Genomic DNA, 27,498 nt, shown 5'->3' with positions numbered 1-27,498 from the left:
AGGCATATCCCCACTCCAGAGCTCCAAAGGTAGGAAACCCAGCACCACTGCATAATTACCACAATTGCCCAGGGGCTGCTCAGGATAAAATATCCACTTGCTTGCTTCTGACTCTCCCCACTTCAGGGAGTGCATGCAGGGGCTCCATACCCTCCCCACTCTGCAGGAGAATGCTGCTGGAAGCCTAGAGCCTGTGTTCTGCTGGCTGGCATCCTGGAGGAACATCTGCAGAGCATCACTGTGATTCAGCACAATCTGAATTCCCCGTTTTACTACGTATATCATACTAGTAGAGCTGAGCCCAATTGACAATAGATGAATTCAGCTACATGGTCAGTAAAATGGTTCTCTCTGATAGGCAGGAGGGAGGGATGTGGGTTCTGGAAAAAAAAAATTCAGACTGAGAAAACTTACTTTCCACAGTAAGACTTGCCAAAACAAACATTAGCCTCTTGCTCTTCCTCAAGCGCCTCAAAATATCTTCCTAAACACATAGATAAAGAGCAGTGAAATAGCAAAAACCTATCCACTCAAATTCTACATCTGCATGACTGTCCTGCAAACAACAAAGAACGTTAACTTCCAATTTTTACAAACGAGGTATTATCTTCCAAGCTGTTCTTGCCAGGGACTTGAGCTATTAAGCCATTTATGCTGGCTCCTATTTCAGCCCAGAAAGGGATGCCAAGAGACAGCGTCGGCTCATTTGCTTTTGCGGTTGCCCAAATGTGGACTGCTACAAGAGCACAGCATGGGAATGCTAACAGGGAAGGATGTGAAGCGGGAGTATTACTTGCCTCAATCACAGTGTTTTCTCTAAACAGTAAGAGCAGAAGTAAAAAAGTGAATGTTAAGAAGTGTTCAAATTCACACGTTTTGGACATCAAGAAATAAATTATCACAAGGAATCAAACTTCCACCAGCAGAACAGAGTACAGTAAATTTTCAATGTTGGAATAAACCTCAAGTTCAAAGATATTCTGATTTCTGGAGCTATTCTGATTTCAGCCTTCTTTCTATTAAGTATTCAAAGTCCACATCACCTTTCCTTCTTGCTCAGACACCTCTGAAGAACCAGTTTACTGTTGTTAGATACGCAAGGCTGACTCTCAGCAAATATAATCCTTTCAATTCAAAGAGCTACATGGACTTGAACCAGCCTCTTGCTGGTCCCACAGGAGCCCCCCCCAACTGCAGACAGAGAAGGAGTCATCAGAGCTGCCCTGACCAAGCACAAGGAAGCACCACAGTCATGATGAACTGGCAAGTTTACAGTGAGTTTGGGGGAAGGAAGCATTTCACCAGAGCTCTGAAAGTGCTCCCTGAATAAAGAGCATCTGAAGTGAACTGATAAGGCCAGGTGCTCAACTGGAGGCATGACAGACCTGAAGAAGCCTTAGTGTGGTGAGACCTCAGGTAAGTAACACATATTCAAAGTATAGGTAAGCATACTTTATGAGTCAGTGTGGTTATGTATATGTTTGAAGGTAAACACCTGATTTAAATGTGGCAAAGCAGTCTGAACCTTCCAAAACCAAACACTGAAATTAAATGCAGCCTTTCATTTTCTATAACCAAGTCACCTCATACAGTTCCTTTGAAGAAGATGCAAATTTTTCCTTGAACAGTATTTAAATTATTATATATTATATACATATGTACGCACGCAAAATATATGTACATAAAAGCTTTAACAAATGTTTACGAGTTTCTCTAGTAAAATCACCTGATGTATATCCACAATGAACAGACACAGGCCCAGCAGTATTCCCATATTAACAGTACCTGTAGAGTCAGACACTACATTGTCACTACCAATAACATTTTGGTATTCTCAGATTTACGACAAATAACAGCCTTCCTCTCCTCCCCCACCTTCCTAGTGCCGAGGAAAACATTGATTTTCTAATGTTAACAAAAGGTATTCCTGGAAACAACAACAAAAGCACATAAATAAGTTAATCCATAATTGCTTATTGTTTCATACAGTCCTTCAACCTAATTGCTATTACACATGAATAAGCGGCTGTTAGAGCACTCACTGGACTTTGAACTGCACTTTTTAGAGGTAAACCCCAAAAGAAACTCAACATTTTTTTCAACTGAAACCCCCACTACCCAGCTACATCAACATTAATTGCAAAAGTACAGTCAAGCAATGCAGACTGCATACTGCTAAAAATATGCAAAAGCACCTTAACCAGTCCCCCCTTCCACACCCTCCCCAATAGTCAGGGGACAATCTCAAAAAGCCTTTCTGTTTCTGAAGGTCAATAGCATATCAAGTGTTGCTGACATGCATGAACTGAGGTCCCTGTTTAGACAGGTATATTAAGGTTTTGAATTTTTTTTTTAAATTACAGGTTTCTTAAGTTGGAAAGGGCAACCCAGAGATAAAAAGCTGTTTGACTAACTGCAACATATGGACAGCAAATGCAGTAACTATCAACAGAATGAAAAGAAGATACTTTATTTAGTGAGGAACATTTTCAAGAAAATAAAAGTACATCTTATTTTGAAGTACTTTTCTCAAAGACAGGTAAGCTCAGTTTTACTGTATAGCACAGGTACACATTCTAGAGCATCTTTCAGCTCAACTATTTGTATTTACTGTAAGTGAATTTACACTATTTACTGTAAGTGATCTATGGCATGCCAGAATCCAGGAAACTATAAAATCTGTGGATAAACCTTTACTTTGCATTTGTCCAGAATTTCTGAAGATGAATCTTTAAGACAGCTTTGGAGGATAAGGTAAAATACTACTTGCTGCACAGAATTCAGTGTTCAAGAATTAAGCTCTAACTTGTAGTTACCTAGGTTACTAGTTACTAGGGCTGCAGGCCCTAACAGCTGAAACTCTCAGTGTGCTAAAGGATGCCAAACCCACTTGGGCAAGCGTGGACACCAGCAGGTTTCCGACACTGCACTGGGTTTGTGTGACAATGTTGTGATAGTGGAGGGGTTACAGGCATGGCTTCTGTCAGAAACTGCCAGAAGTTTCCCTCATGTCCAATAGAGTCAATGCCAGTCAGCATCAAGATGCACCTGCCACTGGCCAAGGTCAATCCCACCAGCAGCTGTGACAGTGCCTCTGGAATAACAGTTAAGAAGGGTGGGGTGAAAAAAGCTGTGCAGCAGCAATTGCAGGTGGAGGGAGGACTAAGAAATAATATGTGAAAGGAACATCTCTGCAGACACCAAGATCAGTAGAGAAGGAAGGGCAGGAGGTTCTGCAGGCACCAGAGCTGAGATTCCCGGGTAGTCCATGGTGAGGCAGCTGTGCCCCTGTAGCCCATGGGGGTCCATAGGGATGCAGAGATCCACCTGCAGACTGTGAAGGACACCACTCTGGAGCAAGTGGATGCCTGAAGGAGGCCGTATCCCTGTGGAAAGCCCTCACTGGAACAAGCTCCTGGCAGTGACCTGTGGACCCTTGGGAAGAGGAGCCCATGCTAGAGCAAGTTGGCTGGTAGGACTTGTGATGCTATAGGGGGCTCACTCTGGAGCAGGCTGTGCCTGAAGGACTGCACCCCATGGGAAGGGACTCTTGCTGGTGCAGTGCAGGAATCCACACTGGTGCAGTTTGTGAAGAACTGTAGCTCGTGGGAAGGCCCCGTGTTGGTGAACCTCATGGAGGGCTGTGTTCTACGGCAGGGACCCCACATTGGAGCAGGGGAAGAGTGTGGAGAGTCCTTTCCCTGAGGAGGAAGGATCAACAGATGCAATGTGTAATGAACTGACCATGACCCGCATTACCCTTCCACCAGCACTGCTCTGGAGAGCAGTTACAGAACTTGGGAGTAAAGTTAAGCCTGAGAAGAAGGAAAGGCTGGGGGGAAAGGTGTTTTAAAATTTAGCGGTTTTTAATCTTTATCCTTATTGACTGGTAATAAAATAAGCTAATTTGTCCAAGTCTAGTCTGTTTTGCCTGATGATAATGGCTGAGTGATCTGTCCCTGTCCTCTTGACCCACAAGTCTTTTGTTACATTTTCTCTCTCCTACCCAGCTGAGGAGAGGAGGGACAGAGAGGCTTTGGTGGTATCCAGCCAGGGTCAATCCACCACAAGCACACTAAAAAGCATGTTTTGTATGGAAACTTCAAAACTTCTTTAACTGCTATGTCTCTCTTCTCACTGCTGTTAATTAGCAACATTACAACAGCACTGACAAGCTCTTATATATTGCATGTAGGCACTATCAAAAACCCAGTGCTGGTTAACAGTTACCACACTGAGCAAGCCAAAGTCTCAGCAAGTCAAACTCTCAGTATCTCAACTTGCTCTAACCATCCTGTCAGCAGTAAGAACTGCCAGACAATAAACTGAGCTAGCTAGGAATTCCCCAATCAAATGGGTTTTGTTGGGGCTCAGTGAAGCTACTTCAGCATAGCCAAAGCACTTCTTGAACACCAGCTAAGCAAGGGTTCCCCAACAGCTAAATGAAATCCCTGTTAGTCAGCTATCCTTTCCCAAAAAGCCCAAATCACAGCAAAACTTGGAATAAGCAAAGTTCAACTTAACAAAGCAGGAAGTTACTGTGGCTTGTGCAGACACAGAAGAGCTGATCACAGCATTTATTATCAAGTAAAGCGCTGCATCAGTCACGCCTTTCCTTCATTATTCTACAGCCTCACCAAGTAAAGGCAGAGGTGACTCCTGAACAGCTAGTCCTTCACAAATTGACTGTATTTTCATGAAGCCATTCACAAAGTTATCACCTTCATTCATAACAAGCAGTTCTGGCAGTCACTCATACAGATTTCTTACTGTAGACAAAAGCACAGTCAGAGCTGCCACAAATTCACATCTCCAATTTAGCCACACACCAAAACAAGCAGGGCTGGCTCTGCAGGCAGCAGACATGAGCTGTGACTGGATTCTGTGGTTAACAGAGCTCTGTCACTGGCATCCACAGAACCTAGGACTTTGGCTGAAGAGAGCTGGATTTATAGTTGCTCAGTATTGGGACTCTCCAATAACAGAGGAAAAAAAGAAAGACCCATGTATGAGACACAATTTGCACAGGATGAGATCCAGCTCCATTGGCTGTCTTCCTTAAACATGAAATTTACTTGCCAATAATACTGACACACTTGCCAAGACCTGAACTTTATCACTATTTTCCAGGGGTTCTGCTCATTAACTGAGATCAGACAGTCTAGCCACCTTGCTCACAATCAGAGCACAGCAACAGGGAATGCTTTGGCTCTTTTTAAACTGCCTGAACTGTGCAGTTGGAGAAAAATACAAGAACTCTTTCATCACTTTATCCCCACGTACACCTTGCTTTTGGACAGGGCACAAATTGCTGCCTTTATCCTCCCTTCTAGCAGAATACACACTCCATCCTAGTGGCCTCAGAGAACATTTCTTCCTTTGCTGTTGTAAACAAAGATTTCCATAACTCCAACCTGTTCCAACTGCCTGCTCCATAGAGGGAACAAAAAATGGAAGTTATCACTGGCAAAGAAAAACTACCTGCTCTAATCATGAACCTTTACAGCTGAACTATTTCAAAACATACTGGATGGGAGCAATTCTATTTTGCCTTCACTGTGGGCTGTCTTTTATGAGTATGTTCACTCTTCTCCACCATACAAGGAAAGTTTCATTCAAGTCAGTGCTTCAATGTTAAAAAGGCAAGAGAAATTGCATTGAACTTTTTATGAAGGCACTGGAGTCTCAGTTTCACTGTGCTTACTGCATGATCAACCAAATCCCATAATGTCATCTCTCTCCTGGAATGACAGCATTGACTGACAAACCTAGTAAGAGGTTTGGAGGTGACTGCCTTGAAATCTGACATTTAGACCAGTCACACTGCTACCCATTTGTGTATGCTTTGTGATGCTTTTCACTACCAGGAACAAATACTTATCTCTCTTCATATTAACAAGTGGAATAAAGAAGGGCCACCAATAACAGAGCAGGCCAAATACTCTAAAAATAAAGAATCAATTCAAGAACTCAAGAGTCTCCTCTAATATCAATTATTTTATCTAAAAGATCCATGAAAGCTCAACTTGCTTTCAGTTTCAGACTTTGATATTCATCAAAGTAATCAGTAAACTCTAATCTGAATTACCTGAACTCTTTGCATCACACAGCTGCCAGTTATTTTTCACTGACAGCAGCATACATAACCAAAAGTAAGGTGTTGCAGGGAAGAACAGGGCCATTCACTGATTTTTTTAAGAAGTGAACTAAGATTTCATTCCTATGTCAAAATCTTTTCTTTTTTTCAGTTTTTCCATTTCTTAGGATAACCCCATAAATCTAATTATTAACGTTTCAATTTTGAAAGCATTTTATCAGTCCAGTTTCAATGATATAGAAGACTCACAGAGTTGATTGTTTTAAGGCACAGAATTACATACTTATACAGACAGTAACAAGATGCAGCTGTAAGCAGTTAGAGACTTACCCATTTGTGACATAGGTGTGATGTTCACACTGGGTAAAATTTCTCCAGAACTGTTCTTGCAGGACAGAGTCAGCTTGAATTTGCAAACACTATTCAGATAAACACTTAAGTGCTACTGAATTTCCTGAAACAATTTTTTAACACACCTTTCAGTGACAAATGAACTTCAGCAAATTCTCAGGAGTCTTTTTGAACTGTTTCAGAGGGGTGCATGATTCTAATGAAAATTTCACATCTGCACATATAAGAAAACATTTCTAATGAAGAATACTCTGTTCTTAAGATCTTACAACAGAATTTTGTTCTTCTTATCATTCAGTTTTCCATACCATTAATTTTTTGAATTAAAAATTAAGTAAAAAATGTAGTTTGATTTGGGGTTGTGGTGGGTCTGACTGGGATGGAGTTAACTTTCTTCACAGCAACCCATAAGGTGCCTGTTCTGGCTCTGTGACCACAACAGTGCTGACAACACACCAGTGTTTTGGCTACTGCTGAGCTGTGCTTGCACAGCATCAAGGCCACCCCTGTTTCCCACTACACCCCCACAGCCAGGCTGAGGGTGGGCAAGAGGCTGGGATGGGACACAAGTGAGACAGCTGACTCAGAGTGACCAGAGGGATATTTCACATGATGCATCCTCAACTCATAAATAAAAATTGGGATAAAGGAAGAAAAGGGTATTTTTGTTTTCAAGCAAGTTTTTTGGCTGTTGTTTGGAGACTGGCTGGATATCAGTCTGCCATCACCTGGTGTGCCATCTCCCTTGCGCTGCTTGTTTTTCACCCCCTGAGCTCTTGCAGACCTATTAAATGTTTTCTTAACTCAACTCAGGAGTTGTCTTTTGTTCTCCCTATTTTCTCCTCCATCCCCCTGTGGAGAGCTGCTGCAGGGAGTAAGTTAGGAGCTGTGTGGGTGCTTGGCTGCTGGCCAGGGTGAACTCACCAGAGCAAGTCAAACTGAAAACCCATCCCAGATTGGTGTACTCTCTTCTCAGATTCTGATCTAGAACTTGCCTCAGTATTCAGTGTCTACAAAAACTATTTCTCTAGATACTTGTAGGGCACTTTACCTCTATATATCTAATCCTTATCCCAGCTCTACAGTCTGAGGAAGCATTTGTTATTCTCATTCTGCTGAGGGGTAAAGAAGTGGAGGGGACTACAGGAAAAGATTTTCAGAATTGACTAAAGATCTTGGCCTCATTTGCAGAAAGAACATTTACACACAGCCATCTTTTAGTAGCAGCCTGAAGGCTTCTCAGAGCTGAAAAACAATCCCTTTGCAAGTTTAAGATCTTCACTGACCTCCCTATTACTACCCCTCCAAGTACAGGATTTACAAATACAGATCTTTATGAACAAGCCAGCAAGTTTCCTTATTCTCAGGGCCACAAGGTATCATTCTGCTGTGGAAGACCAAGTGCAGCTGAAAAACCAGCATCTTTCCCAGAAATCACTGCTTTTGAGAAATCCCTGTGCTGTGTAACAGTGCTGACAAGGGTGGAGATGCTTCCAAGATATCTCGTTCTCTAGGCAGCCCATCTGTTTCTGACAGCTCAACTTCTGGTCAGCAACTGACCCAATGAGTCACTCTGCTTTACTGTACAGAGCTCAGAGCCAGACAAGCAATATTTCATCATGTACTTGGCCACACTTGTGATCAGCAGATGCCTAAGAACCACTTTGGGCACGTATCTTTATCTTCTTTCCTTTGAGGAAGTCACACAGCTCACCACTACCGAGTTTAGTATGCTGAAGTATTAACTACCAGATTGACTCTATTCAGCCACTCCCTGTGAGCTTTCCACTACCACAAGATTTGAAAGTTTGCCATGTGGCAATTCTGTGTAAAAAATCTAAAGCAAAAAGGAAATCCTTAAGAAACAGCATACCTACCTCCACCAAAGAAACAGGGTGGATGAAGTAAATAATGTACAAATGAAATTACTTCTTCCATCTGTTTATTATAATGCCTGAGCATTTCAGAAACTTCCATACATAATCATATTTATCATTCTGACACACCATGCAGGAGTATTGTTATACCATCTTACAGATTTAAAATTGAGGAACTAAGTGATTCAGTGAAGATTTCTCAGGAAGCCATTCATAAGGGACACAATCCAAGTGTCCTAAGCTGCAAGGAAACTGGAGAACCTTACAGACATTTGAAAAAAATGGTCATCTCTATTAGAATTACACAGAAGGATGAGGTCCTTAAAACTTTAAACTTGTTAGATTCAGGCTTGGAACAGACTTAGCTTATGATTTTTAACATGCTGGACACAGAGAAACTGCCTCCTTTGGACAAAATGGCAAAAGGAATTGCTTGATATGTTCAAATAAATATTTTCTCCAAAAAGTGACAAAAACCATGGAGTTTGGACCTCTAAAATTAGGCAATTGCAGAGCCCCCATTTCTCAGTTTTGTAGTCTACATGTGCATCTAATTTTTTTTTTTAATAATTACAATGCTACCCTTTCCCACTGCCCTCTGAACATCACTTTGGACTATACTTAGTGTGATATGATTTCAGAATACCAGTTGAGCAGAACTTTCAGTTGCAAACCATGCTACATCTTTACAGTCATTCAAACAATTACAAAAGATGAGGAGATGGTGAGGAGAAGCAGTAGGACCATATAGCGTAAGTCAAATCACTGACAGAGAGAAAGAAGATGAAGAAGAGAAATTTATATGGAATGGTGAATGATAGACTCTGAAGAAAAAACTGCCCCATCCCTGGGAGTGTTCAGGGCCAGGCTGGATGGGGCTCTCAGCAACCTGGTCTAGTGTAAGGTATCCCTGGCCATGGCAGGAGGCTTGGAACAAGAAGATCTTTAAGGTCCCTCCCAACCCAAGGCACTCTGCTAGAGTGGGAAATCATATGATTTCCAGATGATTCAAGTTCCAAGATGTTCAAATAGACTGCACTTATCTGGTGAAAGCAGCCCCCAAAGTTCCTGGCTTCTTGTTCTTGCACTGACAGACCTGTAAGTAAAGAACCTTCCTATCAGAAGGATCAGCAAAGAGAGATAAAAAGTATCTTACCACTGCAAATTACTCCAGTTTCTGTTCCTATTTTTCTGTCTTCTCCAAAAGACTGTATCTCCTGCAAAAATAGCTGGAAGTTAAAAAAAAAACAACAATCAAACAAATACTTAATTATTTTTTTTCTTATTTTGCTTTACTCTCTTCTTACAGAAGACTTTAGTGAAATAAATATCCCTCATTCCTTTACTGCTGTGGTCAACACGTGGGGTTGCCCTTATCTGTTTTACAGGGCTTATCTTTTCTAAGACCTATCTTCACTGCCATGAAAGCTTAGGCAATCACCTAAGCTCCGTTGTTAGTCCCATTCCTGACCACACATACAATTCTCCACTGAAACAAACCCGTTTTTAAAGCACCTATTTTAAGCTCAAACTAGCCAGTACATGGGATGTGCAGAAAGACAAACTTAAGCAACAAAAACTGTTTTATCATTAATGCAAGAGAGCTGTAGGTGCATAGCAGCTACTAATCCAACCTTTCTGAGCAGCACTAGTGCAGTTTCACTGTGGTCATTCTCCAGAAACAACATTATCATCTCAAGAATACTAACTCAGATGAAACAAAGGGAAACCCAAAGCGTTACACCAGCACTTTGTTCGCAATACAAGGCCTTTGCTGATTTACATATAAATTTCAGAGGAATTGTCCCCAAAGTTAAAGACACACAACCACATGGAAAACTGAGTGCCTGTTTACATCTGTACACGGATGAATGGAAACTGATCTCCCAATTTCATCAGTGCAGGGAAGTAGTTAAGCTTTGTATTCTCTTGTGCAGTTGTGAGGACAAGGCAGTCATGGTCTATGGCTTACCATGCATGCCAGATAGAAATTATTCCTCTTTGGCAGCTATTAAATGAGTTGCACACTGGTCCTTGTTTGCTTTGGAATTGGATCTGTTTAGCAGTCCCTCAGCTAATCCTAAAAGAATATTGCAATGTTTCTGAACATCCTGATTGCTGAAATCAGCCTCTACTATGCCACTATGACTGGACTGTCTTTACAAATTTTTCCTTTTGTACTACAAAATACTACCTCTATGTACAGACTAGAAGAGTGTGACTGCTTTCATATTTAATTCATTTTATCCTTATTGAAACTACATATCTTGCCAAGGCCAAAACAAATTTTAGACTGTGAAAGTCCTGTCAGCATCACAGGTTTTAGTTTAAAGCAAGGCAGAAAGCTCTTAATTGCTGCTGCATCCAAAACAGCCAGATGTTCCCTGAAGCACTTCACCTGGCAAAGACTCCCACAACAAACACTCACAGCTTATGTCCCAAAGTCCATTACAATCTACACACATTTCTGCATGGCTGGCTGAGTCACAGTTATGTTCAAAATCAAAGGAATGAATAGAGCAATTTAAAATGTGATGCTTCAATGAAGAAATACAAGTACTCACACATGTCAGTGTTAAAGAGCATTTCTGGATGTTGGAATCTACACAACAGGCACAGATCCATGAGATGAATAGAGGGGTTGGAAACCTGGTGAGGGAGGCACACCCAATTCCTTGCCTTTGGGCAGAATACCCCAACCAAGCACTGGGGAAGAGACCTATGTGATGGCCCTACCAGGAGTTTTTTCTTTGGGGCAAGCAAGGGCAAGATTTGGCTGTTTCCCTCAAAGGGACACAAAGAAAGGCTGAGAACTCATCCCTTTTGTCCAGTGAGCACCTGAATCAAAACAGAGAAGACAGAAACATTCCTAATAGCTACTGCACTTCTTATGCCAACATCCAGACAATTAACTCCTTCCAGTAGTGCCTGTGATCTGCAGGAAGTATTTTTAGGATTTAAACACAGCAAATCAGATCACAGACATTATTGCACTGAGGCATCCTAGCGATTCCTCCTTTTCCCTGCATCACATCACCTGCTAAACCCCAGTTCTGATCTTTTTCAACCCAGGCTAGGTAGGATAATCTTCTCCAACTTCACTGAAAAACTAAAACCTGAAAAAGTCAAATGGGAAAAGCTTTATGGCTTTAAAAAAATGTTTTTTTCCTCCAATGAGTTGTTTTGACAATTTTTGTCCTTTGGAACTTGACAAGATTTGAAGAAGAAAGTGACAGATAATGTCAGAATCCCATTTTTTTAATATGGTCAAGAAATATGGTCACTGGTATGAAATTATTCAAGCCAGAATTATAATTATTGCCCCTTGAGAGCTATTATTAGAAACTGTTTTAAAACACAAAGGAACGTAAGCAAAAAATTGCAGTCCAAAGTTCTTCTTTTGCATCACTGTAAAATAACAAAGCAGATAGCTAACAGCACACTATATGGACAATTCTAAACCCTCCCCATTTTACTGCACGCAGTAAAGATTTGCTCTTCCCAAGCAATACCACACCTATCAAATTTGACCAAATGAGATCTATTACCTTGAAAAAATTAATTAATTCTATAGGACATCTTTCCACAGTTTGATCATCTCCCCTAAATCACCACTTTGTCTTTACTCAATGGTCCATGACATGTTATCAAACATTACGCAGGAAAAAATTACTCAAGGGCGGAGGGAGGAAATCGTGAGAAAAGGTACAACAACAGTTATAAGGAAGTTATTTGACTTATGTATCATCACAGATAATACTGTCACTTAACATGCAAATGTTCAAGTAATTTTCCATTATAATGAAAGGTCAATTATATATAAATTTCCATTTTTATGAAAAGTCAAGTGACTTTTATTCTCAAACAACGAAAAGATGCTGGAATAGGAAGGCATGCTGTCACTATGTAGGCCTTAGAATGCAGGCTGAAAAACATTGGCCCGTATTCCTCTGTGGAAGAGCCATGGCTGATGAAGGCCATGTGCATGGAGATGACATGATACCCCCTCACAGAACCTTCAACACATTGTCCTCCACTGCAGAGTATGAAGAGAGAAAAAACAGAGCTTCAGATATCACATCACCAAAGTGCACATCCACCAGAGCTCAGTGACAAACAACTGCACCAAAACCAACATAAGCCCAAACACCTGTCAGGAATCAGTGCTCATTGCAGTGCTACAGCCCTGCAGGACATACAAATAACCCAAGTATTCTAATCCCTCCCCATCTTGAGCTGTGACTCTTTTTGACAGCTCCCTAATCCTTGTATTAATGTGATATGTGACAACAGAAGAACCAGACACGACGTTTAAATCCAGATCAGAATAGCTGTTCATTGTGACATGGCCCTTAATGAACCTAAAGAGCAGAATCAAAGCATAACACGAGCTATATAACACTCTAGATTGGAGTCCTCATCCTACAGGAATCTTTACTCTTCAGAATAGTAAAACAAGGCCTTTGACCCTTTTCTTCTGATGTCTAACCCTGACTGCAGCCTTAACCTAGGATTTCACAACACACCCATTACACAGAAGAGCTCAAAAACTCTAACACTGCACTCATCTAATTCCACTGCAGACCCATGAGCCTTCTAGACCCCAACAGCAAACATAACCTTCAATCCCTCCATTCCCAAGTAAATATCCTCCACAAATAGGATTGGCACACCTGCCAAAAATACCGTGCTAAATATATCCCAGATTGTATATAGTGACCGTAGCAGCACTATAATTAACTGAAAGTTGCCAGAGTCTGTTAAGAATAGTTTGTGTGGCTTCTGTTTTGGGTTGGTTTTTTGCTTATTTTTAAAAAATATTAAAAGCTAAGTTTATAGTGAAATTGGAGGCATATTGAGCTGGGATGAATGCTGATAACACAAGGAAACACTGGACTATAGACAGCTGGCTTTTATTTCAGGATATTTCTTTGGTGAGGCCAGTGATGGAACATCTAGGTGAGAAGAAAGTCAGCACAAGGCAGGGGATCTTCTGAATACTGATATGAATGACTGCAAAGGCTATTTACAGTCTGCTGGTCCACATACCAAAAAAGTGCGATTTTGTTGATGATTATGGCACTTGGACTTTTTTGGCCCTTTTCTGGGTTTTGCTTTTGGCCTAGCTAGTGAGTCACATTTCCCTACCTGCCAATGCAGCTGTTTAGCACATGGAAATCAAACCTCACTTTCTCTGACAGTCAGACCTTAAGACATCTACTCTCAACCTTACGCCCAACACAGACTGCAGGTTCTGATGTAGTCAGTCAGGGTTCCTCCCTGTCTGCCACTGCTACACTTCAACACAGTGCTAAGATCCTGCCAGTATCAGTCAGTTAGTAACAACAACTTCCAAAGCTGAACTCTGCCTGCCTTTAACTCAAGATGCTCCATTTTGTGCACTGCAGTTTTTAATCCTGGCCAGGGCATGCAGTGCAAAGCACACTCAGCAGGAGCCAGCCTTCAGAGAACAATTCATATCAACATTTACAACATGCACTTCTTACTGCAACAAAAGCAGTACAAGGCTTTCTGTCTAAAACCATCCTCATCTGGTATTTGCTAGAAACTGTATGACAAAAAAAATCTGTTGACATTAGGACTGGGAAACAACAAAATAAAAGCTTCAGGACTGGACCAGCTCTCATCCTACATCAGATTTCTGTTCAGTGACACAAGTCACACAATGATATCACAGTTGGGCAAATGATAGGATATCTGTATGCACCTTTATAGGATATCTGTAAGCACCTTTATTCTACCAATGATCTCTCATAATTTCAGTTTTTTACTCCTCCTAATGTAACATCAGTCAATAATTTACTCCCAAAGCATTATGGGCCTAATCCAATTCCTCCTGACAGTACTGGAGCTGGAATAGACCCATAACACCCACACAGATTAGCCAGACGACACTGGAAATTCAACACCACACCACTGAATACCTAGTATCTCACCATATGAGAAATCTCTCCACTGTCAGAAGAACTGGACCCACTGGAAGCCCAAAATGGCTAGAGGACTGAGTCAAAGCACAAATTCTCAGACAATGAACATAGGGCAATACTCACATGTCCTACTTCCACAAGAACTGCTGTCGCTTCAAATATATACCATACTTCTGAGAGATGGAGATAGTTTTTTCCACAGCTGGGAATGTTTTACTTGGATGTGTGGATCTTTCTTCAATCTCTGTCTGACTCACAGATATCTCAATTTGTTTTAGTTTTCTCCACTCTCAGAAACTAAGAGAGTTTCTGTAACCAACTGCACCATAACCAGGTACACTGTCTATGACCCTAGCAGATTTATGGAAAGCTCTCTTCACTAATAAACTCATCCACAATTTCCCAAAATGCATTATTTTGGGAGTTAACGTCATGAAAAGCAACTTAAACTCATTTGTTACACAGCAATAGAATGACTGCCTTAAGAGGTGTTATCTGTCTCAGCCTGGAAGCAACAAAAAAACCTTTCCATTTTGCAGAACTCTTTGGTGGAGCAGGGATAGCAACAGAATAGCTACTTAGACATATATGCTTTAATCAAGTTCTCAGAGTGTCTGTGTACTTTGTCAAGTGCAGCTAACTGAAATTAAGATGAGAATTTTTCCTGAAACACATGAGCCCACACACCAAAATTATTCCCCCTAAGGGCAGGTGAGGACTTCTGAAGCTACATTTGGAAATATTAAAAAAATGACATGACATCCTTAGCCAAATGGTTATGATCATTCATTATCATCATTAGTAAAGAAAATACTCCGTAACATATTCCAAGCTAAGATTTGCACTCTCTTCCCTGCCCTGATCTAAGGATGCACACAAAGGCTACCTGAAAAGGTATCCCAGCTGAAGTTACCAAGACTGGCTGATGACACAAGCCATAATTTGTCAAGATTCCAGCTTCTGAACATGATGAGTTTGTGCTGAATCCTAGAACTTGTGCAATATGAAACATATTTAAAACAGATAGCCTTTGGGAGCAGCCAAGTAGAATACTTCAGGAAAAAAAAAATGACCATTACAGAAGCTTTAGAGGATTTATAATTCTGTTTTGTTTGCAACTGTACAGTAGCCTAGCCCATAAATAGAAACCAGGTGGATTTTTTTTTTTTTTACATTTGCTTTACTTTCTTTATTTGAGACTTGTGGGAATTATGGTAACCAAGCAACACCACAAACCTGGAAATCCCTACTTAAGACAACTGCTGATACCCTGATGAGCCAGGATGTGTTCAGTGCTTAGAGGAGCTATGGGATCTCCATTTCTGTACACTCTAGGGGTCACAAGATTCTAAAAAGAGTGAGCAAAATATTCTGTACAAACTGCGTACAGATTTTATATCTCCATGCCTCAGTGTGTGTGAAAACTGCCTCACTCTTAAATGAATTTTGCTGCCACTTGGAAGTCCACTGTGAGTTTTACATGTCATTTTTGCAAGGTCAGACTGCCAGGAGAGCTTCTCCTTACCAAGGCTTGTCAACTCAAAAATAATGGGTCTCAAACAGCGTAACTGCCAAGACATTAAAAATAACATCCATGGATTTATAAGAAATATCACTGTGGATCCATGTAAATTTAAATATTCATTTATCCAGAACACAAACTTATAACTAAATGTTGTTGATAGAAAGTGTACTAAATTGAAAAAAAAAAATCTGCAATGTTGTTTTCTGGTCAGAAAAGCACATCAAAAGAATCAAGCATTTTACAGCTTCTGCAATGGACAACAGCTGAAGTAACTCATTTTCCATGCAAGTGCAATCAGCACTATTTTCAAACTGGCACATCCTCCATGTAATCAGTCTTCAGCCTCCCAAAGAAGGAGAGAAGCTTCTGAAGGAAGCAATACTTCTTACTTTGCACACTAGCAAAATCAGCTGTGCCCTCACTCTGTCAAATGGTTTTTATCCAGCATTTTATAAAACAATTTTTTTAAACTGCTCCAAAACAAAAGTAGACATTTTCTTAAGAGCAAAGTCAATCTATGTATTTTTGTACAAACATTTCAAGACAATGATATTCTGAGAAAGAAAAGTATGCAAATGATGCTTTTTAAAAAAGTTCCAATTATTTGCTTATTCAAATAAGCAGAGGCAGAGAAAATATGTCTGAGTGCACATGCTTTAAAGTGAATGAGGGGTTATTTCAGGAGACAAAGGGTGACTACTGCACACAACCATTGTGTGGTGGATCTGTCAAGGCTGTGGGTACTGAGTTTATGCTGCCATTCAGCAGAGAGTACCTCAGTCTCACAGGTAAGACAGTGAGATCAGTACCAAAAGCAAGACAACACAGCTAAAGCACATAGCTTTGGGAGCCACACAGTGCATTTAAAACCTCAACCCTGTGGAACAGGTTTCAACTTTCCTCATACTGACATCCAGCTGATACTGGGTTTTATTGTGCAGTACCCAATACCAAAGGTTACAATAAATATTAAAATCACCAAAAAGCCCCAAGAGACTACATCTAAAGATGTTCCCTGAAAGCTACACTGGGACACAGACACAAGGGGGTTGCAGGGAACTTGGTCTACTGCCACTCTTGCTGGGCTTCTGAAAAAACATCACACAACTGTGAAAAGCAGAACTGTTTGTCAACACAACATCATGTGTTGAGTGTGCTTTTGTAAAGGGCTAAGTGGGAGAGGTTCAAAGAACAGAGTACCTCCTGGGAATCTTCACCAGGAAGTAGCCCAGCAGAGGGATGTACACTCTGCATCACCCACTGGAGGAGGCACTGCATCCTGCCCAGAAAGAAAGCATGATGCCAGGGCCCAGCACGGCAGCAGCAATGGATCCTCAAGTCCAGTTCCACTTCACTCCATCATCATTGCCTTGGTGTGTGGACAGGTGGAGGGTTAAGAACTCCCAGACTGCCATCACCTAAGCAGTTTCACACTTCTCTCCTTCCTGACAGTCCTACAAGAGCTGAACACAACCACAAAGATTATTTGTACAGCACAGAGCTCAGTGTGTTTCTTCCTTCTTACATAAAACTCCAATCCTTCTCCACCTAGAATGGTGAAATACTCTTGTGCATTCAGATTCTAAGAGTGGGATCATAATGAACAAAAATGCAGGATGAAATCAATTTACAAATGTAAATATAACTCTAGCCTCTTTTGAAGCTTTAATAGAAAGGAGAAGCAAAATTACCCAGGGGATCTTGGTCAGACTCAGCCATGAGTGTAAATGAGATCTCATTCCCATGTGGTATTTCACATCACAAAGGAAAACACAGAGCTCTCACAGCCCTGAAACAGAAGGTTTCCATGAAACAGTAATTTGGTCATCAAAGCAGCCTTTTCATGAGAATGACATACAAACAACAAAATAACACCCAAAGTTTTTAAGCAAGTTTCTCACGCTGGAACTTAGACTGTTTCACTGATGATTTAAATTATTTCAGCCTGGGCTTCAGCTTAAATGCTTGTGTCAGTATTTTAGTTACAAAGGAACACAGGTAAAATAAAGCAAAAATACAGTGTGGTTTTTTTATTCTGCTAGTAAGTTTGGATAAAAGCAAGTAGGTGCTGGTACAAATCTGGAATCCCTTCAGGGAACTCAGATAAACCCTTTGTTAAAGCAAACTGGAGTTTGCCTTAGTTTACTGGCATAGCATCTTCTATATGGATCATTTACTCTGAATTCATGTCTGCATTTACTTTCCTAGGAACAAACATGCATTTACTGCTGACACTGAGACTCAGCAACTGATCTATGACTTGGCAACTCTGCTCCAAGTGCCTTTGAGATACCAAGAGTAAAGTTTATTTCAGTAATAACCACTTGCCCACAGGACATGGTCTGAATATTTTACGGTCCACTAAAAAAAATAACATCCCATTTAATGACAGAAAGTTGCATGAAAAACATTACATGCACGTCATGTGGCCAAGCTACTATGTCTAGCCCAAGCTCTGCTTTGTGAATTATCAGCCTTCTGTATGTTTTAGCTTTGCAAAGTTATAGTACATTGATATAATTTATTTTTCCATTTTATTCCCTAAGATATTTGCCGCTTCAGTAGAAGAGGGGAGTGGCACACAGTAACTACAACCTGTCTTTCTTGTTTCCAAGGTCTCCTGGCTTCCACAGATGCACCTGCAAGGTGGGGGCTCTGCTTATCACCCATAACTCTGGCCCTCAGTATGAACAACTGAAGCTTTCACGTGTAAGCAAATCCCTCAACATCCATAGCTGCAGATTTCAAACACACACACTGCCTGACCACCTTGTGTTCACCTTGACCACCAATATATTAAATACTAAAATTTTCTCAACCACACTAGGACATAAGTACATTTCTTCTAGTGAATTACCAAAGTCAGCAACCTTGAGAAGCCAGACAAACAACTCCTGAAGTATGTTCATGAATACAGCATACTGTAAAAGCTGAGGATTAAAAGCAGAATTATCAAATTTCAAAATAAAAGTGAGATTATTATACATTGTCACAGAGGCACAGATTGGGTAAGGCTGAATGTGATGGCAGTAGCATACCTGGATGAACGTGCCTGCTCAGGCAGGGTCATCCCACAGCCCATTGCACAGGATTGCATCCACACAGTTCCTGAGTATCTCCAGGTATAGTGAATACCTCTCTGGGAAACCTGTTCCAGTGCACAGTCACTCCTACAGTTAAGAAGTTCTTCCTAATATTAAGGTGGAACTTTCTGTGGTTGTTTTTTGGAGGTAGGGGGGTGTTAAACTGTAATCCATGAACAGATACCTTTCTAGCTTTGTATTAACACAGACAGTTAATGATTTATGGCCCGTCTCTTAAGGAGTCCATCTGCTGTGTTTTCCATTTCAATTAACAGCAGACTCCTTCCCAAAGCTCTATGATCAGTACTGGAAACCGAAAACGTCCAAAAATGTAGCACATAAGAGTCCCTGAGTCCCTTTCAGAAAAAAATCCCAGGCTAGCAAAAGGCAAAGCCTTTTATGGAGTCTGGTACCAAATTTGTTTAAAGACAAAATCCAACAAAACTGGCACACTCAGCAACAGCCCTTGCAAAGCAGCCCAGCTGCCAGCTGGCGGCAGCTCCAGCGGTTCCCCATGTTGGCCAGAGGCTTGGAGAAGGAATTCAGCTCCACAGGAGCCTCGCTCCCATACACGTGGGGAAGCACCCTCACCACACTCTGACCTTACAGACTGACACCTCAAAATGAGATGTCCTTGCCCAGGTCTTTTGGCACTGCAGAGAAACAGCCCTTGCTACCACATGTTTGACCATTTCCCTCCATTGAACCACTTCTGCAGAGCTGGACTCCGACTACACAGCCAGCTCAGTGAGGATGCACAGCCTGGCAGGTGAAGTTCAGCCCAGAAAAAGTATGATACCATGGTACAAAATGTCTGGTTTTTGTCATCTGTAACAGCAGTCCTGAGGTCTTTCTTTTTTAATTCACAGAAATCTCCAATGTGAAGCTAAGCAGCTCTCTAGATGGAAGAAGATATTATTCACTTAAAATAGTGAACAGTAGGTTGAAAGTGTGCTATTCAGTTGAACAATGAGTTTACATTGCTGCATTCTTTTAATACGAGGCAACAATGCTAATGACTAACCCTTTTGCAGTTTTATAGACCTTGCAACTACAAGATGATCCCTCTTTTATTTAAAAAGTCCCTTGTTACAGCTTAAGAAATCAAATTTTGCTTTTTAGCAATTCTCACTAAAACGCTTTGCAAGGCACCATCACTCATTTACAGGCTGATGTTCAGAGACCTGACTGTACACAACTGCAGTAATAACTTCCTGCATTCAACATCTCTGGAAATCCAACACTGGGACAGCAATTAAAAATTTCTAGCATTTCCTCATCTGTAAGGTAATGCACAAAACAGTCATGGTTGTCATGGTTGGGTTAACTTCAGAGAGGAGAATCAGGTGTTAAAATGCCAATATGTCAACCTCATCCCAGAAGCAAAGAAAATGCAAACCCATCATTCTTTGTCAGGAGAGCACAGAATGGGTTGGGTCAGAAGGGACCACATCTGCTCCAACCTCCCTTTTCAAGCAGGGCTATCTTACAGCACACTGCACAGAATTAGGTTTGGATGGTTCTTGAATAGCTCCAGTGAAAGAGACTCCGCACCCTCTTTGGACAATCTCTTCCAGTGCTCAGTCACTGCATAGTAAAGAAGTTCTTCCTCATGTTCAGGTGGAACTTCCCATGCATGAGCTTCTGCCCATTGCCTCTTGTCCTATTGCTTGGCACCACCAAGAAGAGCCTGTTCCATCCTCTTGGGACTCTCCCTTTAGACACTTACACACATTGACGAGGTCTCCTTGCAGTCACCTTCATTGCAATCCTTGTTGCACTCATGGCAGTGCAATGGATGAATTTACATACATGACCATCCCTTGCCAGGTTATGCAAGAGCAGAGTGACTTCTCAGACTGCCAAATCATGGAATCACAGAACGGTTTGGGTTGGAAGGGACCTGAAAGATCACATAGTTCCAACCCCCAAGCTGCAGGGGTTAGGAACATCAATCACTACATCAGGTTGCCCAGAGCCTCACCCAAACTGGCCTTGAACACCCCCAGGGATGGTATCCACATCCAAACAGATTTCCTTGTTCACAACTTCCTTAGTTTTATAGGTTTACTCTCTTTACTACAAAATAAAGTACATTACTTCCAATTATAGCGTACCCTTCATCCTGAAACTCTGGATGAGTTTCACCTTCCACCCTCTGAACTCTGAACCCTCTCAGAGAACAGTCAGAAGTTTCGGACTGAGCACACAGTGGAATTGCTGCAGCCTGCTCCACAGCTGGCTCTCATGTCATATTCTTGGCTAAGGACATAGACCCAAACTCCTACTCACATCAAAGTGCTGCAAAACTGCCAATACATGTACAGGTCTGACAGGACCTTAGTTTGAAATATCTCTTCCCCAGAAACTCAGCTACAGAGAATGTACACTGCACCTCTTTCACACATGAATGGCTTGGGTCTTTCATAATTGAAAAAATTTGTGAGGTTACCAGACATGCTGTGATGTTGACCCAATAGCACCAAATTTGGATCATCTTGTTTCAAAAAACCCAGTCTTTCTCCCCACCAGGGCTTCCTCCAACCACCACCTTCTGCTCTCCTCACAAGCCTACAGGCACTTTTCTTACATAGCAGCTGCCCTAGTTCATCTGTATTTGCCTCACACTGCAGATCTCTTTAGGGCATCTCTTGCCCCACCTGCACCAGAGCTCTCTTCACCTGATCTTTTGATTCCTTTCTCCTGCTCTTTCCTTACATTTCAGACTTGGCTGCCTTTCTGCTGGCCAGATGAATTATCCAGTCCTTTTTGGCTTCCACTGTGTTTGTATACAACATAATTTGGTTACCGAAGAGGAAGAAACCTTCAAGAATTTTAACGAGAAGGAGGTTTCCTTCTTTCATCCTAGTAACAAAGTGCATGCAGCACATGGGAGACCTCAGCAGCTGTGGGAACAGATGATGAAGCCTGTCTGCACCTTAGAGCTGTGCAGTCCATCTCCACACCACCCCTCACTCCAACATACCCAGCACAATGACAACAAGCTCTGATTCTAACACCAAAGAAGGTGTTAGAAGGTGAGGTCACAAGGTCATGACAGCACCTGAACAAACCAGCCAATTCAAAACAACTTCTAGCCAAAACTAAGTTATTAATGGAAAACAGAAACACAGAAAAGACACCATTTCATTCAGACCTTGTCCTAAAGATCACTAAATCAAATTCTACGCAAGCTAGTATATCACTGCATAAGATAGTTATTCCCTCAGCAATACAGAAAGGGGAAGTCCCAGAGAAATGATGACATTTTGGGAGTTGTAGGTTTTCCACTGCGACCATAAACCACAGCTTCTGAACACATTCCAACTGAGAAGTGCCACCACACCCAAACTGCAAGTGCAATGGTTTTATTGCATTTAATTTTACACAGAGAACCATACTGTAATTTAGCTACTAAAAGGGAATAACTTAAGTGTAGTGAAGAAGAGGAAGCCACAAACTGGATGTGTGTAGGACACTGCTGGTTTTATGTATTACTAAGTAATTTAGTCTGAAACAACCATATGAGTATGCGCTTGAGCTTCAAGTCATCCAGAGCCCAAATACTCTTTGCTGGCAGTTGTACCTAACCAATAAGAAAGTCTCAAGTCTTGATCTGCCACTATGAACCACTCTTCTGCAGCGATGAAAGCCAGGTGCCACAGTTAGCATTCAGGCAGACACTCCAGGGTTGAACCTTCAGGGCAAGTACTGCACACATTTCTAACAAAATCAGCCAGGATCCTGAAGGGCTATCCTCATTTGGAAATGTCTCACCAACAATATCTTTTGGTGGTGCTCCAGGTAAGAGTCAGTCAAGCACCATAAATTCTTGCACATACTTTACACAAGGTTGGGCCAACAAACACCAGTCCACCTAACCCAAACGTAAGGTGTTTATTTTGAAATGCTGCCAGACAGGTTGACTTTACCAGCACAGAAAGATAATTCCGTGAGACTGAGCTGTCAACACAACAGTGGCAGCTGCTCCTTGAATGCCAACTCAAAACACACCCACAACCTTCAAGGACAGTCACCTTCCAAGAAATCATACTCATCATAGTCAAGTTTGCTTGACTATGCATAGCACAAACAGATAACATTGCTCAACTCCACCCAGGACATAGAACAGCATCAACCCTCTCAGAAACACAGTTCACAGCAACACCAGGCTTAAGTTACCACTTGAAAAAAAAACTAGAACAGACCTTCAGTCAAAGAAAATCAAGTAAAACTGCACCAGTTCACATAGGCCAAAATCTGTCTCAAACTCTGACTAGCAGCACACTGGTATTCACAAACAGGTGAGACTTCTTGCCATTTGAACTCTTACCTTTCCATCACTTGGGAGATTAGATTCATCATTAATTTTAAATACTGGACACAGTACACTGCCATAGGCATTTTTTTCAGCCAGCAAACCACTCGAGAGAGTACTGAAAGGCCTATTATGAAGGCCAATCGCTATCCTTTTCTTGAATGACCACATGAAAATCAGTGACTGTTCCACAATGGTTTGAAAGGGCCTTTTGTCTGAAGGAAAGGACAAGGAGTCACAAAGTATTGCAGATTCATTTGTAACTCATGGCTTTTGAAGAAACTGCAGAGCTTCAGTTAAAAGCAAACCAAGAAAAGAACAAGCTTTGAAAATGTTATGCCACAATCCTTTCCTACTATGTACATGCAGAGCATATTTTTAGTCTCTTTTGTATTATAAAGAGATGGGCTGGCATTCTATATTATTGTTGTTTTACAAGAGGAGCTTAAAACACTTGCAGAGTTTTGACTTTATTCCCAAACCCTAATTAGGGTCTGCAGCACTATTGTATAAACAGAAAATCATCAGGAGCTTTTTCTGGTACATCTAGTAAAAGTGTAATTGTACTGGGATAATAAGTGAAACCATTGTCACTGTGGCTTAATAATCACTTTAGTAATTGAGCAAATTTGGCATTGCCCACAAAGTATAAGATGGCCAATTCAAGAAAAAGACTTCTTTTGTACTGAGAAACCAGCATTAGACTCTAATTTTGAAGTCTGTTTCTGAAGTCCCTCACAGAAAAAGTTAATTACATCTGTCAACAACTTCCCAGAAGAAAAAAATGTTTTACTTCCCCACCTACCCCAATGACAATTCAGTTCCCAGATTTTACATGCAGAGGTGCACTCATATTTGAAATGGGACTTGCACACAGGATTTCATTACAGTTTCTAAACAAGCTTCACATGCACAAACTTTCAGCAGGAATGACAGTGGAACCTAATAACCTAAAACAGATTTCTTCTAATCCATACCCAGAACTAAGGAATTACTGCACTTCCATTCGAAAACAAGAGTTACAGCTGACAGACTTGCCCTCTTCCCTGTATGTTCCACCCACATACCATGAAACTAAACAGTCAAAAAGCATCAGTTTTCACTCCCCAGCTCCTTGCCATATCCCAAAATTTATATTCCCTGTGCTCCCACAATGGCACCGAAACCAAACAATGTATTTTGCACACACCATTGGTCAAGGTGCCTGTTACACTTAGCTCTTCTGACCACCTTATCAGATTACATCAGGCAAGGAGCTGGTCCTTGGCATGTTACAAGACTGCACAAGGGCCAAAATTTTCGCTGTAGGAAGCGGACACGATGCCACTCCCATATATATGTGGGAAGTAAAAGTCCTGCCATGACAAATACACCCCCAAGGTAACTACACACCCCCTCATCTTATGCTCTCCAAAACAAGGGCTTACCATTCTGAAGACTGTAAAGAGACTCCTGCCAATGCAAAATAGAAGCTAAACAATGCCACACATCTTGAAGCTCAAGGTGCTCAGAAACCCACAGGGCATAGACGTGTGACGTGCAAAGCCTCCTGCTTTCAAACAACTTTTAACAGGAGAAGGTGTCCAGTCTAAAATAAAGGTACTTCACTACTGTTTCTTTTTATACTAGAAGAAGAAAACTGTGAGAAAGCTGGTGACACATCTGAGAAAGGAAGGCAGGAGGAACAGAAAAACTGAAGCATTAGAACAGTGCAGAAAAACACAGAGTAGAGAGTAGTACCAGACAGGAGCCATATTTCTCAAGAGCAACATGGACAATAAAATCCTTGATATTAGCTACAAATCAACTACAATTAACAGTTAACTGTTATTTTTCTTCCCTAGATGTTCGTGCAAAGTCTCACTGCCCTTTGGTGTTCTGCTCCAAGTCATTACACAGCTTTACTTTTATCCTCCAGTGCACAGTGAAAAGTGGAGTTTGACCTTTCCTTCAGATTTGTAAAGCACCACAGCAGATTGTTTTGAGAACATGACTGAGGTGGGTTTTTTTCTATTCTGCATAGCTAATGTTGCTAACAGTGTCTAAAGACGTCTAAGACGTGGCCTCTGAAAACACACCAGGAAACACAGTTCCTTAGAATGACAACAGAGGCCATGTGTGTGGGCAAAAAAGTACACAAATATAACAGTTGGTGAGAATTAATGCAAAATACAGGCTGTCTGCAACTGCTGACAGGCACAGGTTTGGTACTCCCATGATTGCTAGAGAAAAACTTGAATAAAATACAAAACACATTGCGGGCACTGTAAACTTAGTACTTTCTCTTAAAAACAGGATTGAATCAATTTCAGTTCCAGACAAGCATTTCCTTAAAATTTGGGAAACAGCAGGAAGGTGTTCTGACATAGCCTCATTTCCGTTTCTTTGAGCAAGAAGGACCAGATAAGAATAACCGGGCTACATTCAGAACCAAACCTCTCTCAACACAGAAGGATGCTTGTGCTCAGCTTTTAGGCTCATTACTGTATGTCAGACAAAACAATAATTCTCAAGCACATTTTTTCTCAGGCATCTGCCTGGGGATAAGGACTGTGGAAACAGACCCTTCACTTAAGGATAACCCTGACGACATTTTGAAGGGAACTTAATTTAATTCATCGTAATCATAGCACTTTTTTATGCAGTAAATTTCCCGGAGTTTTGACCTTACCTCCTTACACAGTTATACAGCACCTGACACAGTACAAGCCTTATCTTGATTAGTGTCTCATTACATTTAACAGATCCTGCTGTTCTCAAAGGGCCAAACTCCTTCCATTTCCTAGCACAATTAGTGGGAGAACACTCACAGCCTAGCACCAGTGTTCGGCTCCAGCAGTTTAGGATGAAGCCTCACTAAATTCACCAACCTGTTCTGACCTGGAAATCATCCTGCATTTGCACAGTTTGACTGCATTCACAGAAACAATTGTGGCAAGGGCACCGTGCCCTGCTCACAGCAGCTTGAAGACTCTAGTTAGTGGCATTCAACAGGTTGCCATCCAGGATTTCTTTCATGGACAGTGCAAATACATTCCTAGTTAACCTGACATTCTACATGCAGCAGTCTTTTCCACTTTCTGTGTAAGAAGTTTTTAGTTTACCTTCTTGAATGACCACATTTTGGAAAATACTTTATAACTGCATCAAGAGCTCAAAGAAACAGAAGGAAAATGCCTCTTGTATATACTGGTAATTCAAATTTAAAGGTTAACAAAAAAAAAATCCCACAAAAGATCATTAGTTGCCTTGAAGCACATTTTCAAGCTGAAATCAACCAAAGCAATCCAGTGGAATGTGACCTGGAATGAAACAGACAGATTTTCTGTGGTGCCTCTTACTTTCCCTAAAGAAAACAAATCTGGTAGTACAAGCGATTCACATCTCTAAGTGATGAGGCTGAGGGTGGGGAAGGAGCTTACACTATTAATTTACAGCTCAACAAAGGAGGCATTGCATTCTGATAGAGAATAAGAGTACTGCCAGCTGCCACTGCTTATCAACGAATTCCATACCTACTAATTTTTTTATGCATAGTAAAAAAGACAACACAGACTTAAAAAAAACCCAACAAACCCTAAACCAAACACAAAACCAGTTCCAAAAAACCGACTATCACCTCGGAAGTCTTTTACCTTAGCAGAGATAAAAAGGAACGCCAAACGGGTGGGTTTACGCTGGAACAGCGGCTGAGGCGCAGCAAGCTCCGCGCCTGCCTTGCGGTGTGGCAGCGCTGGCAGCAGCGCTCGCAGCCCCGCCACAGCCCCCGGCGGCGGTTCGGGACCGACCGCTCCGCTGGCTCAGCGCGCCGGGCACGGGCGGCCACGCTCGGCGACACCCGGCTCCCCGGGCGTGCAGTTAATCATTTATGGCCGAGGCTGTTACCGAATAGCCTTGAACAGCCCAGCCCAGCCCCGCTTCGGCTCCGGAGGCGCCGATGGCTGGCGGAGCGGCGGTGAGCGGCTCCCGGGCGCTGGCGGAGCGGGTCCCGGCGCACACCCGGCGGGGTCCAGGGGACGGGGCCGGCCTGGCTGCGGTCCCCGTGCCGCCAGGAGGGGCCCACCCGCAGCCGGGGCTCGGCGCCGGGATCCGAGGCGACAGAGCAACGGGTGGGGCACCGCGACAGCCGCACCCCTCCCTCCCCGGCACCCCTCGGCACGAAACTCCCGGCGGCCCCCGCCGCCCCGCGCAGGTGCTGCTGAGGGGAGGCGACGGCGGCGCCTTACCTGGTGCGGCCGCGGCGGAGGCCGAGGAGGGGCTGGGGCCGGTGGCGGCCGTGGCACCGCCGCCCTCCCGCGG

General features: G+C 42.1%; 1 protein-coding gene across 7 annotated transcripts in view; it reads right to left on the bottom strand.

The window, feature by feature from the left end:
* SPATS2L (spermatogenesis associated serine rich 2 like) overlaps positions 1–27,498 on the bottom strand; it is a 78,738-nt gene extending 51,240 nt beyond the window's left edge. Inside the window, exons 1-2 of one of the 7 annotated variants that reach the window (XM_039719146.1) lie at positions 27,426–27,498; positions 9,482–9,554 (exon numbers count right to left, since the gene is read on the bottom strand). The gene's annotated coding sequence lies outside the window, so the exon portion shown is untranslated. Of the gene's footprint in view, positions 1–9,481; positions 9,555–18,836; positions 18,873–26,834; positions 27,322–27,425 lie in introns of those variants that run through there. The other 6 variants (XM_039719232.1, XM_039719403.1, XM_039719491.1 and 3 more) reach the window with 6 other exon arrangements.

The sequence above is a fragment of the Passer montanus genome, unplaced genomic scaffold (genome assembly GCF_014805655.1).
Source record: "Passer montanus isolate IOZ18808 unplaced genomic scaffold, ASM1480565v1 scaffold1, whole genome shotgun sequence".
In the NCBI taxonomy this organism is placed as follows: Eukaryota; Metazoa; Chordata; class Aves; order Passeriformes; family Passeridae; genus Passer; species Passer montanus.
The sequence above is the reverse complement of the archived record's forward strand: the minus strand, read 5'-3'. Positions and strand labels throughout refer to the sequence as shown.